General features: G+C 38.5%; 1 long non-coding RNA gene across 1 annotated transcript in view; it reads right to left on the bottom strand.

The window, feature by feature from the left end:
- Nucleotides 1-12,208: 12,208 nt before the first annotated feature.
- LOC102064414 (uncharacterized) overlaps nt 12,209-14,517 on the bottom strand; it is a 444,388-nt gene continuing 442,079 nt past the window's right edge. Inside the window, exon 14 of the long non-coding RNA XR_003380436.2 lies at nt 12,209-14,172. This is a non-coding gene — a long non-coding RNA (uncharacterized LOC102064414). The remainder of the gene's footprint in view (nt 14,173-14,517) is intronic.

Below are 14,517 nucleotides of genomic sequence, written 5' to 3'. Positions count from 1 at the left end.
CTGTCAAGCCAGTTTAAGGCCATTTACTTGTAGAAGTTATTCTTAGTTGATCCTGATGCAGCTAGTAGAAGAATCAGACACAATTAGGATAAGGATATTTCAAATAAACTTTTAAAGTAACTATAAACCAACTGTGCACATCATATATAGGGATTCAATGACTTTGAGGGATTAGCAGGGGTTGACATCTCTGGATTTTTTGGGCAAAATTTCAGATATTTTGGTTTGTTTCTTCAGCTACACAACTTAAATCACACCCAGTTCGGTTTTGCAGTTCTCACCCAATAGTGATACAAAGTTTTTTCTTACATTTTCCCAGTTTCCCCCCTGACATCTGATGTCACTACATTAAAAAAATAATATCCCTTTTCCCTTTTCAATTATTCTTGTCCCGCCTAGTGCTATGAAAGAACAGAGCATGCAAACTAAGGCTCAGCATTACAAATCTACATTCTATTTAGGAATATGCAGAAAACCAGCATGCCAAAACACACATGCAGTAGGAACAGGGAGCAAAGCAATTCCTGCATTGCCAAAATACACATAGAAGCGTGCCATTTGTGATTCATTCATTCATCATTACCAATACACATATACAAACATGCAGGGAGCTAACCCTCTTCATTTTAATTGATGCTTTGCTACCAAGTTCCTGCACAGATCTAAGCTGCAAATGTGCACTGAAACAGATATTTTTCTACCATAAGAAGTTTGTGCACACATTACAAGTGTATGGCAAGAATACTTCCATGAACATACAGTTTGGTTTATTTTAATGACCTTTCAGGGTGCAGACACTGATTCAATGGTCAGTAACAGAAAGCCCCACTGATGATAGGAAATATGAAATTGTTCAATTTGGTCATCTCCATACATCAATAAAAAAGATTCACAATTCCCACTGCTTATCCCCATTCACTTTAGGAAGATATAATGAAGTAAATCTTTATTTTCTCTTCAATAGTTATAATTTTTAATTATTTTCATGATGGATATCAGAGTAAGTTATCTCTTACTCTGTAACCTTCTCAGGTTAACCCCTGAGATACTGGTAATCTAATCCATTATTTTCATGATTTTTCATTTATGGCAAATCAACACAGTCAACTCCAATGAATGTTATCTAAATCCACTAGATAAACAAACTCAATAAATTCTATTTTAGGTTACATTACCTAAAACCTGCCATAATTTCAATCATATTGAGTCATTGGTAATGTAGACCTTGAAATACCTTTTGGAAGGTAACAAGTGTTACTTCTATGTTTTCTCTGCTAGCCTCACAGAAGTTCATTCCTTGGATCTGAGCAATGTATCTTTGACTGGACATAATTTGTATGTTTTATAATTATGCATTTGAGATTACGGTTTCTTCTATGCAGCTGCATTTAGTCTATGGATTGCTTTGCCATATTTGGAAAAATAATCAGAAAAATGACAGAATATTTCTCGGAATTTCCCTTTCTCCCCATTTTTCCCCTTCTTTTTTCACTTGAAAGGTGGCTTTTAACTTCCAAAGTTGCAGAACCTTACTCAAAGGATAAATATTAATGAGAAAAAAGACAGAGGAATGACAGGAGTCTCTCTGGCCGGCTGATCCTGCTTCACTTCTGAACGTTTTCTTTCATGATGTTTAGGAACAGTGGTTTAGTGGTTAGTCATGGCTTAGGAATAGTGTTCCCCCAATTAGGGCTCCCACTGAAACACCCTGGAAGATGTTCTGCTCTCTCGCTTTTCCCCCACAGCCCCTGTGGCAGAATGGAGAGGAGAATGGCACAAAAAGTTAAAGATCACAGGTGGAAATAAGAACAATTTACTGGAAACAGCAGTGGGAAAAGAAAATGAAGAGACACAACAACAATACCAATAACAGAGTGCAATGCTATGCAAGAAAGTAATCTAATGTACTGGAAGCAATTTAGTAGTAGCACAAAACCAACATTCATGGGAAATTTTTTTTGCAGCACAGGATTTCATGTAATATAATTTCAGAAGATAGTCCTTTTAGAAGGTTTAAAATTATGAGAGATGGGAAATTAACTTAAAGGACTGATTTTATATCCAAAAGATATCATTCAAAAAACTCTCACATGCTCCATTTTATTGTTTAAACTTATAAAAAGGGTGAAATTTGAATCTAAGGAATTATAACTGTTCTGAAAAAAAAAAATCAGTTCAGAGACCATTTCCTTTATGTATTAAACTGCTTTAGAGACTTCAAAGAACTTAAAGTTGTATATCAAGAACTGCCCAAAGATAAATTAAGATTATTTAAAATTTACTTTATCTCTGTCCAGAATAGTCCCCTCAGATCCTCAAGTCATTTACAGTGATTTCTAGAGTCTGTTTCTGCTATGCAGGCAATATTTTTCCATTTTTACATGGAAGATTTTGAAAAAAGAGTAGTCATGTCTCAACCACTCTTTCTCATTGATAATTGAGTCATTCCTTTCTGGTTTGTTTGCAGGGGAGCGTGTGTGGAATATTTAAATTGATGGTTTTGTTGTTATTTTTGTTATTATTTTTTTAATCTTACATTTCTGAGATTAAAGACCGATTATATAGACCGTAATGCTTTTCTACAAGTCAGAGAAAAATTTTGAATATGTATCAATTAATGCTTTGCAAGTTCACAGTCTCATTTCACAGTAAATCCAAGTGAAAAATTATAGACTAAAATTAGACAATTATTACAGGTATTCAAACTGCAAAGGGCACAGCTTTAAAAACTACACCCAGGCTGGTGGGTTAACTTTGGCTAAGAACTGAACTCCCCATCAGCCACTTGCCCACTTCCCACCTCACCTCTCACATCAGGACCAGGGAAAAAACTGAAAGAAGAGGATGTCCTGGGTTGAGACAAAACCAGGGATATTGCTTACTGGTTACTGTTGTGGTAAAACAGAAATGACTTCAGGAAAATTAGTGGTGGACTTGGCTGACTTGCCTTAATGGCTGGTCAGGACGATCTTAGATGACTTTTCCAAACTAAAATATTCTATGATTCTGTTTTGCCAGCAGGGGCTGATGGGATCAGCTGTGTCCTCTGGTGGGGCCATTGGAGCTGGCTGGAACCAGCTGGCACCAGCTGTATTTGGCCTGTGTTACTCCTGACCTCTCCTCACGCACACCCCTCTGGTCTCAACCATACAGGAATTCAGCCTTTGCTATGAGAAGAAACTGCTCTTCTGTGATTTAAGGACTCAACATAGATGGTTCAATGCCCCTGCTTTTGGCTACCCATAGATCAGTCACCACCATTTTCCCTTTTTGCCTGTGGATATGTGTGTCTGCACTTTTAAAGTACTAAAGTTAATATTGTTTGCAGTTATTCCTACAGCAGTTGTTTTGACTGTGCTGCCAGAATTGGATCCTTATTCAGGAAAATATAACTACTCCAGAATGGCAGATATTATGTGTTTAAGCACACTCAAAAACCTGACTGAAATCACAAGGTACAGCCCACTGTTCAGATGCTGATATGGGTCACTGGTTAAGGGAAGGTTGTCCTGCTTGTCTAGTAGCCTAGCTAATAATCCTATTGCTGATTGAAACTGAAAATAAAGAGGTCTTTTGTCCAGGTGGCTTATGCATCTAAGTTTTCTTCTTTCAATAGTGTTTTAGAATGTCTCAAGGGACAAAATCTTCCTCATTTCTCTCATAAGTGAAATTCTTCTGGTGTATAAGGGTATAATAACCACACTTTAACTTTACACAATGCAGAGTTAGCGTCATATCAAAAAAAGATTGCTGTGAAGAGCTGTAATTTTATTCTTATCACTATCATTAAGGCATGAAAACTAGGTCTCAATGTGCTCATCAAGGGGCCACTCTAATTATTAGACCTATAACCTTTGAGAAGGAAAGAAAGAAGGTAACAGAGCAGCATTGATTAGTGAAGATCCAAACCACACAATGGCATTCAGCATGGTCATTACCACAGGCAGACCTGCAGTGCTTGAAATTACTTTCTTCTAGACCAACAGGGGAGGGAAACTGTGAGCCATCTAAGCCTGAAGGAAAATTATAGAAAATGAGAAAATCAAGGATAAATAAGATAAGTAAAGGTATATATCTTTGGTGCAAACGGTTGCTCCTATTGACATTCATGGGAGATGCATGAGTATGTATGTCCATGAACTAGGGTACAAAAAATTTCTGGGCCTAATTACACAGAATCACAGAAGGCACCTCTGGAGACCTTTAGAGCAGATTGTACAGGATAATATCCTGGCGTTTTTTGACTATCTCCAGAGAAAGACACCAAAACCCCTCTGGGAAGACTGTTCCACTGCTCTCAGCCTCACAGTAAAGCTCTTCCTCATATTCAGATGGAGCTTCCTGTGCATGAGTTTGCATCTGTTGCCCTTTGTTCTGACTAAAAATCATTGAAAAGGGTCTCGTCCATCCTCCTGATACCCGCCCTTCAATATTTATATGCATTGGTAAAATCCCCTCTCAGTCATGTCTTCTCCAGGCTAAACAGGCAGTCTCAGCCTTGCCTCATAAGACAGATGCTCCAGTACCCTCATCATCTTCACAGCCCTTCTCTGTACCCTCCCCAGGATTTCTTCTTCTTTCTTCAACTGGGAATCTGAGAACTATACACAGCATTCCAGACGTGGCCTTACCAGGGCTAGATAGAGGGGCAGGGTCATCTCCTGTGACCTGCTGTCAGTGCTTTTCACTGTACTCCAGGATACCTTTGGTTTTCTTGGCCATAATGACACACTGCTGGCTCATGGACAAATTGTGTTCTGGCATGACCTCCAGGAACTTCTCTGCTGTAAAATTCACAGCAGTTTAGCCCCATCCTGTACTGGAGGCTGGAGATTTTCCTCCCCAGGTACAGAGCCTTGCATTTGCCTTTGCTGAACTTTATCAGCTCCTCTCTGCCTAACTCCACACCCTATCCAGGTCCTGCTGAATTGTAGCAGAGCCTTCTTGTGTATCAGCCACTCCTCAGAGTTTTGTATCATCAGCAAATTTTGTATCATCTGTCCCCCTTCCAACTTGTCCTAGCCCTGTCACCTGGGGAACACTGTTAGCTGCAGGCCTCTAACTATGCTCTGCACCTCGGGCCACAGCCCTCTGAGCTCTGCCACTCACTGCACCTCACTGTCCATTCATCTGATGTGTATTTTCTGAGATTTTTTATGAGGATATTATGGGAGACAATGTAAAAAGTCTTGCTGTAGTCAAGGGGAAAAAATTTCTGTGTGCTTTCCTTATCTACCCAGCCAGTAATTCCATCACAGAAGCCCACTAGATTGGTTAAGCATGATTTCCCTTTATGAATCTGTGTTGACTACCGATGACCTTATTTTCCTCCACATGCTTAGAGACGTCACCCACAGGCATAGGCATGACATCCAGGGTGAAGGTGAGGCTGACTGGCCTGTAGTTTCCCGGATTCTCCTTTTTGCCCTTTTGAGGATTGGAGTAACATTGATTTTCCCCCACTCCTCAGGCACTTTGGGTCTTCTCCATGATCATTTAAAGAGGATGGGGAGTGGCTTAGCAATAACATCTGCTAGCTCTTTTAGCATTCATGGGTGCAACCTGCTATTTGTGGATGTCAATTTTGTCTAAATTACTTCTAATTTGGTACTCCTAGACCAAGGGAAAGTCTTCCCTTTCTCCATACTTCTTCTCTTACCACCAGAATCTGGGATTCCTGAGGACTGGCCTTTGGAGCAAAGACTGAAGCAAAGAAGACTTTTGGTAACCCCGCCTTTTCTGTATCCTTTGTCACCCAATATCCACCTCATTCACCACCAGGCCCACATTTTCTCTAGTCTTCCCTTTGCTTCTGATGTACTTGCTGAAGCCGTTATTGTTGTCCTTGACTTCCCCTGACAGATTTATTTCTTAATGGACCTTAGCCTTCCTTGTTGCATCCTTTCATACTCTGACAACTTTCCTATATGCTTTCCAAGTGATCTGCCCCTTTCCCCATGTTCTGTATAAACTTCTTTCTTCTGTCTGAGTTTTGCCAGAAGCTCCTCTTGCATCTATGCAGTTCTCCTGCTTCCTTCACTTGATTTCTTACTCATAACCGATGCACCTTGCACTTGGAGGAAGTGATGTTTGAACATTGCCAGCTTTCTTGTCCTTATTCGCTCTGGGACTTACTCCCATGATCCTTTATGAAGCAGCGTCCTGAAGAGGCCGAAGTCTGCTCTCCTGAAGTCCAGGGTAGTGAGCTTGCTGCATGCCCTCTTTGCTGCTGTAAGGATCTCAAACTCCATCAAGCCCTTCTTGATAGTCAGAATAGAGCCCAGCATGCCACATCTCCTTTTTAACTTTTCTATGAATTCGAGAAGGACATTTTTATCAACACATTCCAGAGACCTCCTGGCTTGCTCATTCCCTGCTGAGCTGTCCCTCCAACAGGTATTTGGGTTGTTGAAATTCCCCATAACAACTGCTGCTTGTGAATGTGAGGAGGCTCCTATCTGTCTGCATCGGGCTGCCACCAATTCTTCAGAAGATTTTAGAGTCTGCAAAGGTGAACATCCACCACAGGGACACAGAAGTGACCACAGATCTCCCCTAATACCACAGCTAACTAGGGCACACATTCCCTGAGACTCCCTCTGCAGCTTGAGTCTCCATTGCATTAGCTCTTAATCATGAAACATCCCTTTCACATTGCATTGATGTGGCAGTCTGTGAACTGAGGAGAATGAGGGACAATAATCAGATATATCTCATTAAAGGAGTTGTAGATATTTTGAGTTTTTAGATGTATACCACTTCTTTTATATGTATAACACTTAAATATGTATTGCTTCTTCTCCCATCCTAAAGGGAGAATCCAAAATAAACTTGAGAAATTCTGCTACGAATTATTTCTCACTCTTATGGTTAAAGAGGGTGCAAAACCAGACTGTTTCTGTTGTATATCCATATTCTGTCAGATTAATATCAGAATTTAAAACAATCAAATATGTCTCATACGTGCCTAAGGGATCTTACCACTTCAGATACCTACCCTGAGCTCTAATCACTTATGTTTTACTGCCACAAGAAATGTTACAGCTATGTTACTTTTATAATGGGAAACAATTTTTTATTCTTACATTGTGTTCACATTTTAAAATAACCATAGTTTTTAATTAATTTTCAAATTTTCAAACAAAGTAGCGATCCAGGAGAGGCCAAGTATTATAAAAATCCCATTTAAAGGTGATTATTTGGGAATATCAAATGACTGAAGACAGAAATTATTAGTTACTGAAAAAGATTAAGATAGTGAACAGGAAAGAAATTTGCGAAACAAGAGCAGTTATATCGAAGGGGAAATAGATACAAAATTAATAATGTCTTAAGGACTACAAAGTGTAAAGGACAGTAAAAAAAGGATAGATGAATAGTGGTCTGGTAGTACATATCTCTCTAACCATTTCTGTCCATAGTTTTTATGCATTCCCTATTTAAGCTTAAGTCTCACAGATAGATGCAAGAATAAAAGTTGACTCAACATGAATGCATTTATGTTTGTACTTCATTTCAGCTTCAGGATCTGAAGAAGTGGGAGTGACCTACTTCTTACTGTTTGTAAATAGTTGAGGTTTGTGAGTGGTAAGACTCAAAGGGAAAATATATATTTACATGGATGGCAAGAATCTAGAGCTAGGACAACAAATATAATTATTGAAATCATAGCTAATTACTTCTTCAGAGCCTTATATAATCTTTAAAAATTATTAGAAGTCCTTAATATAGCATGTGCTATATTCTATCTGTAATTGTCTTGGAGTGTACGTAGAAGCAGTTGCTTTCAAAGGCAGAAGTTTTGGTAAAATGACTCAATGCCTGATCCAGTATTATAGTTTCAGTGATCTAATCACCTACGGTACTTTTACCCATGTTTTAAAAGGTGATAAGACCTTGCAATTACCACTAGAGTCTCAGTATTTGGAAGACTCAGTATTTGGAGATTGCACACCATATCAAACTGAACAAATTCTAAGAAAGGATACATGAAAAACTCAGGAATGTTCATTGTGTAGGCAACAAAAGTCATGCTCAGCTGGGGAATATTTTAGTGGGTTATCTATATTCCAATATGTTGTAAATCTTCCTTGTGCTTGGGAGAGGAGTTGGCAGTATACTGTATCTGCATAATTTGTTTCTGAACGTTGCAAATCAAATGCAGAAGTTATGTCCTAAGCTAAAATCCTAACATCCCTTGTATCAGCTGCCCCATTTACACTTTTTCTGTTTTCTCACAGAGCTGGGAAAACAGTCCTTCCTTATGTTGTCTCACCACCTCCAAGATGTTCAACCTAGCAGGCAGGTGATGCAAAGGGGAGAATGAGGAGAGTGGGAGTCCAAGCATGTGTTAGCACTGTGTGTAGCTAGAGATCTGACACATTCCCTCCCAGAATTTCTCCACTTACCCACACTCTTCTCTAGGTATGTTAAAATCCACACTGCTTTAACATAGGGAAGTACAGATGAGAAATACAATTATATGCCCAGATTCACAGCCTCGAGTGAAAGTACTGTCTTTTGGAAGGGTGTTTGCTAGGCAGAATCCTCCTCTGAACTCTCACGCACACACACACTTATTGCTTGCAGTCAGGCTCTTTGCTTTCAGGACTGATCAAAAGCATACTTTTTTAGTACAAAAGGTAAGAAATGTGCTTGGAAACAAGTGGCAAAGTTTATACTTTTGCCATTGGTGTTTTGTAGATAGGTTTAACTTTGAGAACTCAGCATGTCCCCGAGATTTTAAACATCACTTCCCTCAATATTAACTCTGAGTTCTCCCGACAATGAAAATTAAAAGTGGAAGATCCTTCTGTTTATGTTTCAAAATAATCAGATTTACAGAGGTGATGTACAGACTTTATTTCAAGGCCTCATTTTTAGATTCAAAGCTAAAAAAAATCTTTCCTAGATGGGATGTTAAGTTTTAATCCCCTTACAGAAGTCAAATTCTTCCCATGTCCTCCCACACATAGTCTTCTTCACACCCACATGGGTATGTGACATGTACCCACACACACTCAACTTAGCAGTGCCACCATGTACCCTATTACCTCCTTCAATTTATACATTTTTAACATTTTTTGCACCTTCACAGAAGGACCTGACTGTTTTTCAAACACCAAAATAGCTTTAATGTAATGGTTTTGAGTGCATTCTCATTAGGATTTGTCTGCAATGCAGGGCATTTCCCCTTGACCCAGATACAAAAGAAACATAAATAAATAAAATAGAATAATTTTTATTTATGAAACAGAATTTTAAACTTGGCTAGATCTTATCTAATGAATATAATTCTAAACTCATGCTTATTTTTTTTTTGGCCCTTCTAGCTGTATCCTTAGTACTTCTACATTAGACAGATTAATTTATACTTACCTGAAGCTTTAAATGCTGACCTAAAGTTCAGAGTGGTGTATCAAAAGAGATACTGTGTGATTTTTTTCCATAATACTTTCGTTTAGAGCAGATACCTTATAAGACCTGATGCCCTCCATGATTTTTGACTGATGGATATTTATTTGTACCCTAATATTTTACTTTATCAGCTGCATTTTCTGCCATTTATATTTTGTACCAGTAGTGAGAAAGGTGCAAATGGTCAAAGGTGCATGAGGCTTTATATCTCACTCTGTTTAATAAAGCTGGCAGCTCTTATGTACATCACTTCATCCAGCTGAAGTGACCAAGTGCATGTCACACTGACTTCAAGGATACAGAAATTGCCTCATTTGAATGTATGTCAGCTGTGCTCCCCGATCTCTGAGGAAGTACTGAACAAAATATAAATATGCCTGCAGTGTCTGATGTCAGCCATGATCTGCTCTCCCTGATTTAGACTTCTACATTTCATTTGAATTCACACTGCATTAACCATATGTGAGGAGTGCATTATGTGAGGATTTAGGTGTTTCTTATCCTTCTTTTTTTAGCAATATAGAATTTCAGTATTTTATAGCACCAGTTTCTCTCCTTCAGTGTGATTGTTCCAAATTCATGCAGATGTGGAAAGGGCAATAATTGGTCAGTGCATGTATTGATATTTGTTACTCAGAACACAGACTCAACATATTTCTTAAGAAAATGGGGGCAGTAATAGGAGACACCAGGATCTCCCCATTAAAAGAAGAAAAGCAGAATGAATTAGGAGATTATACAATTGGACAAGTTACAAGAAATAATTTCAAGATTCTTTTATCAGTTATTTTTCCTCCTTCAGGGGGAAATAATTGTTCTATATAAACTACTTTTATTGTATTTCTTGCTAGATTGAGTGCACTTATAGCTTTGCAGGAAAGCAGCAGTGGACAACAAAGTTCTGAAGCAGAGCTGGCTTTAATATTACTGGGAGAATATACTCTGTGTACATGTGAGTCTATTCAAGTACTTCTTGAAATTAACCAGTATTTCATTTTCACTAAGAAAAAGGAGGTGGCAAAAATTATGACTATTTAAGCAGTTCCATTTCTGTGTGCTTCCATGAGGGTTTCATATTTTTCTACTTTAAATATTTTTTATGTTGCATGGTACATAAAGAAAAGCTAAAATAAAATAGAAGTATTTTAAGGTTGTTCAAACAGAAGGGTTTTAAAGAAATAACAGCTTGTACTATTTATTTTAAAAGAAATTTGAAATCATCAGGTTTTCAACTGATTCTGCACACAGGCAAGTTTGGAAATCATTGGATATGGCATTTCTACTTCTGATACTGGAATTGTTATGAATTTCAGCTTGATTCTGCTTTTGTTACTGCTGACCACAGAGTGCTACGTTGACCTCAATCTAATCCCCTTTAGCAAATTAATCCACTGCAATATTACTCCCTTTATTTTGGTAAATTCAAGTTCCTGCTCATTACTGTTCAGTTACTCTTTTGGCTGAGCATTACATAGAAATATAGAGCACAAGACTCTTTTAATTCTTTTTTTCCTCTTTCCAGTCAGATGGCTGCCTTAAAGCAATCTGTTTTGATGAAAAACAGGGTTTCTTTTAAGATATGAGCTTTTCTTTTTTTCCACTCCCATAATTTTTGATGGCACCTGGGGTAGGGAGGCCTGTTGCCTGCAAGAAGGAATGTTATATATGTGCTGTTTGGGAGAGAGGCAGCACACGGGAATGGAATGTGGAAAATTGTCTTGTCTCACTTTTCCTTTTCCCGTTTACTTTTGCCTGCTCCTTGCTCAGTTGTTTAGTGGGGCTTGGGATTTTTTCTTTCTTTTTTTCCTTCTTTCTTTATGACTTTTTAGAGGAACTTTGAGGAAAGTTAGCTCAATTTACACTAGTAATTATCTCAGAGGGGTAAGGACTAATTGCTGTAATTATTACTTGAGGTCATATGGGGAGATTTAAAGCCTGAGTCTGACTATAAAGGAGTAGGTTAAAAAATAATCTTTCTTGAATTTGGGAGGCAGTTGATAAATCCTGGTGTTGCAATGTTCTTATCTGCTAGGGGAGAATCTGATAGAACAGATGGAGCAAATGGAACAGAAATATGTTTCTATTTCTATTTACCTGATTTTTCAATTGGAAAATAGTTTAACAAGACTTGGTTGCAATGAGATTCTACTTTGTTTAGAGAAATAATTTTTAAGAGTAAGACTGCATGGCAGCACCAATATATAGAAGCAGTGAAAGGACTAGTTTCTAATATCACAATGACAAGGTGATTTGGCTCACTTAAACAGAACAAATTTTAAGATCAGGATCAAATCCAGAAACAGGTAATGAAAATAACCTCAATGTCCAAAATAGGAACCAGTATTTACTGAAGGGACAATTCAGTCATTTGTGTAAGACATTTGCTAAAGTTCAGCAGCCATGTCCAGCATGGAGGATTTGCTTTGGAAAAGTTTTAATACCTTTAGGTTCTTAAAACTTTTAGAAGTCTTTGTAGAACAGAAGACTTTCTAGTTGTTGGCATAATATCCAGTACAAATGAAAACTTATTTGGAGATTCTTTTGGCCATTTGATCATTAATAAAAATGCTCAATACAGACCTAAAATAACTCCTTTGAGGGATCCCCATTCATCTTTCAGGAGTAAAACTTCAACTAGCTCTCAAACATGAAGGAAAAAAAAAGGAAAAGGAAAAAAAGGAGGGAAAAAAGATCCATGGAAATAAAGCAGGTAAGAATTGTTTTAGTTATTCTGTTTGGACATGATTTTTCTTTCTTGTCTGGACAAGGTCTAAAGATAGGTTTACACCAGTCTTGATTAATAGGTTAAAACAGATCCTGGTTTTCATGCCAGAGCTTTCCCTTGTGTTAAGTGACGGAATGCATCCTGACCTGGCAATAGGTTGTGTATGTGAAATGGGAAGGAAAATGTCTTCCAATTTCTAATCCCTACTGTAAATCTTGTAAGCACATGCACTCAGGAGGACGGGTTGGGGGAGGGATGGTGTCATTTCTATATAGTAAGAGATAAAGAGGACTTAGTTGGTACTAGCTGGTACCAGCAAATGTAGTTTAGTTTGCTGTCACCTCATTCATTAATAGCTGACTGTAATGGTGGGCAGTGGGCATGAGATTCTAATGGGAAGGCAGATTGCCTGTCTTGTCAAGGTTTAGGAAGTGAGAACATAGTCAAAAGTGTAACAGAAAAGCTGTTATGTAGGTTATGTATAATCACCAGGCTCTGTGAGGTGTTGATGTAGATTGTACTCAAGCCTTCACCTCACATGAAATGGTGCTCACACATTTAATAAGGAGACTTGATTAAAATGCCATAAACACACACTTCTGTAAGAAAACAGAGGTTAAAGCAGCAGGAGGCATTAGAAGCAGCCAATAGAAGACTATAGGGGTATTTTTTAAAGGTTAGAAGAAATCACTCCTAAGTAATTCTATCTTCCCCATACACATGTAAAGGATATTTTGATATTTTGACATTTCAGTTGAAACAGGCAAAAAACCAAACAACAACCCAACAAGACAAGATCTATCAGATATGCAAGTGACAATTTCCTGTCAACAAAACACTCCCTGAATTTTTGTGCTTGGGGTCTTGGAGACTGGTGATATTTGAAAATAGTCTCTCTCAGCATTTGAGTTGTTTGTTTTCAAGAATTCACAGAAAACTAGGCAGAAAGGGACACAGCAGAGAGTCATCTTATCAATGTTCCTCCCTCTGCCCAAAACTAAGAGGTATTCTAGCTCCATCATCCCTGAGAGGGTTTTACAAAAGCAGCTGCTCTATTGAGGCAGGAGAGCCCCAGCCAGAACTTTTCCACTCTCAGTAAAACCCCTGGAGCCTCACCTGCTGTGGTAAAGCATGAGCAGAGCATGTGCTCACAACAGCCCTGGCACAAGAGGGCACAGAGCAGGAAGCATCCTGTGCCTTTGGAGCAGCCCTTGGGGCAGATTTTACTGGCTGTACAGACAAAGTCACCTTGACCTCTGTGTAAGAAGCTGTGCACAGGACAAATTCAAAGCATCCTTTACAAAGTAATTGTTTGACTTTAATGTTTTCTAGTATGTCACCACTAAATATTCCCATAAATGGTAATGTCTTGGTAGTGGATAATCTAGGATGTCCTTGCCTTATATGAATTTGTTCTCTTAAACTCCCATCCTGTGCATACATATACTAAACACACACAAACACACAAGTTATTACAAAAATTTCAGTTTAAATCTCCAGCAGCTGAAAAGCGTGAAAAAGACCACTTGGTATATGTGCAAGACCTACTTAAAAAAAAGTTTACATAGCCCTGCCAGTCAACTGAGGTTTTATTTATCTTTATTTTAATTTGCCTGGTTTTCTTCCTGTTTTCTAATTCTGGGATCAGAGTCCTGTTACCTGCTATTTCAGATTACATTGTGCCATTTGGAAGTTACATCAGTGAAATCTTGGGCCTATCCAGGGGAAGCATCAGCTGAGGGTACAGTGCAGCTCTCCCTATAATTACTGTGTAATGTGGTAAGATATTGTCCGATGCCCTGTCCTTCCACTAATACAAGTGCATTTTTGGAGTGGATAATCTCCTTCTCTCACAGATGTCTTTGGTTGTTTTTCAAGTGCCAGGAACATCAGCAGTGAATAGGCTGCACCATCTTGGGGTGGAGACTTTCCTTAAAACAGTCCCTGTGTGGAGAAGAGAGGAGCATATTTCTGCTTTGGTCACATAAAACACAGGTTTGCATGCTCGTACTCCCAGGGAAGCTGATGACCTGTTAACGAAAGGCAGAGGAATAAGACATCACAAAGACATCTGAAGTTTCATGGATCCAATATATTGTGTTTCTCTGAAATGGTAAGGAAACGCATTAAGAGCAGCAGATTCAGACAGCTTTGGGTTGTCTGATGTTTGTCCAGAAAGTATTTTGTTTTGTAGTCAGTTTTTGGTAGGAGAAATCCTTGACTGAGCCAAACCCATCCTGGTACATCTGATCTTTAATGTCATTAGCTCCAAACTTTTTCCAGCGGCACAAAAGAACTCAAAATCATAAAACATTAAGCCTTCAGCATCTTATTGTGCTCTATTGCACAGAAGAGACTTAGATGTCCACCTTCCA

Source organism: Zonotrichia albicollis, chromosome 3 (genome assembly GCF_047830755.1).
Source record: "Zonotrichia albicollis isolate bZonAlb1 chromosome 3, bZonAlb1.hap1, whole genome shotgun sequence".
Lineage (NCBI taxonomy): Eukaryota > Metazoa > Chordata > Aves > Passeriformes > Passerellidae > Zonotrichia > Zonotrichia albicollis.
The sequence above is the reverse complement of the archived record's forward strand: the minus strand, read 5'-3'. Positions and strand labels throughout refer to the sequence as shown.